Source organism: Salvelinus sp. IW2-2015, unplaced genomic scaffold (assembly GCF_002910315.2).
Source record: "Salvelinus sp. IW2-2015 unplaced genomic scaffold, ASM291031v2 Un_scaffold1567, whole genome shotgun sequence".
Classification (NCBI taxonomy): Eukaryota; Metazoa; Chordata; class Actinopteri; order Salmoniformes; family Salmonidae; genus Salvelinus; species Salvelinus sp. IW2-2015.
Window position 1 is genome coordinate 424 of NW_019942995.1, and position 1,764 is coordinate 2,187.

At 48.5% G+C, this 1,764-nt stretch overlaps 1 pseudogene; it reads left to right on the forward strand.

Annotated features, from left to right (window-relative positions):
- Positions 1–1,231: 1,231 nt before the first annotated feature.
- The window catches only part of LOC112071274 (retinoic acid receptor beta-like), a 10,542-nt pseudogene continuing 10,009 nt past the window's right edge, over positions 1,232–1,764 (forward strand).

A 1,764-nucleotide genomic window follows, 5' to 3' on the forward strand; every position in this document is an offset into this window, starting at 1 on the left:
TCGGCTAGTCACGCTAGTCAAATACACTAGGCAATACGCTAGGCAATATGCTAGTCAAAACACTAGTCAATACGCTAGGCAATATGCTAGTCAAAACACTAGTCAATACGCTAGGCAATACGCTAGGCAATACGCTAGGCATTCGGCTAGTCACGCTAGTCAATACGCTAGTCAATACGCTAGTCAAATACGCTAGTCAAATACGCTAGTCAATACGCTAGGCAATACGCTGGGCAATCGGCTAGTCACGCTAGTCAATACGTTAGTCAATACGCTAGTCAAATACGCTAGGCAATATGCTAGTCAATACATTAGTCAATACGCTAGTCATTACGCTAGGCAATACGCCAGGCAATACGCCAGTCAATACGCTAGGCAATACGCCAGTCAATACGCCAGGCAATACGCAAGTCAATACGCCAGGCAATACGCCAGTCAATACGCTAGGCAATACGCTAGTCAATACGCTAGGCAATACGCTAGGCAATACGCTAGGCAATACGCTGAAACCTCTGAACTTCCTCCCTAGAGTCCGGTCCTTAGACCTTATTGGTCGGTTTGCGCAGCCAGCCAATTGAAGAGAAGGTTAATTGATCCTGACAGTCGATCAGTATGTGGAGGAGCCATCCTTAATCAGAGGACATTAGGTTAGTGTTTCAGATGTAACTCGGCTCCAAATCTAATAAAGGATTGAAATGCTTGTGTCTTTCTGCAGTGAAGTTGTTTTTGTTCATATTTGTCTGGGTTGCTGTATGTTTTTCTGGAGCAGGGATCTGAAATACGGGGGAGCACATTGTTAGAAGATCGCCCCTGGCTGAGTGCTGTTGGTTTATATATTTGTTTATTTAGGAGTAGTGCAGTCACGTGCTGTGATAATATTGCCTCAGTAATGAGAGAGAGAAGAGAATGAAGAGGCGGGAGAGAGAGAAGGGGAAGGGAGGGGGAGAAAGAAAGAAAGAAAGAAAGAGAGGGGTGGATTGTGTTAAGTTCCAGAGTCATGTGTCTCTCTCTGTCTCCACGGGGCTATCCTCGGTCAGCTCCTTACCTCTCTCTGTCTCCACGGGGCTATCCTCAGTCAGCTCCTTGTCTCTCTCTGTCTCCACGGGGCTATCCTCAGTCAGCTCCTTGTCTCTCTCTGTCTCCACGGGGCTATCCTCAGTCAGCTCCTTGCCTCTCTGTCTGTCTCCACGGGGCTATCCTCAGTCAGCTCCTTGCCTCTCTTGGTACCCGGTACACTCCGGACCAGGACACCATGACGTTCTCAGACGGGCTGACCCTGAACCGGACCCAGATGCACAACGCAGGCTTCGGCCCGCTCACCGACCTTGTTCACCTTCGCCCACCAGCTGCTGCCCATGGAGATGGACACAGAGACAGGCCTGCTCACGCCATCTGCCTCATCTCTGAGGTACACTACACTTTCTTCACTTTCTTTCTGCAACACATCTGCACCACCTCTGATACAGTGGTCAGTGACAGAGACAGAGAGGTGATTAAGAAGTGGTCAAAGTTGCCCAGTCTAAGCTGGCAGATGTGAAGCTTTAACAAGTTATTAGAAAGGCAATCAAACTCCGAACACATTTGATACAGACTAGACTGACTGAACAGACTGACAAAACAAACACAAAGTCTGTAATCAGGTCCTACACAGGTCCATCTCTGCGCGCGTGTGTGTGTGTGTGTGTGTGGTGTGTGTGTTGTGTGTGTGTGTGTGTGTGTTGTTGTGTGTGTGTGTGTGTGTGTGTGTGTGTGTGTTGGTGGTGT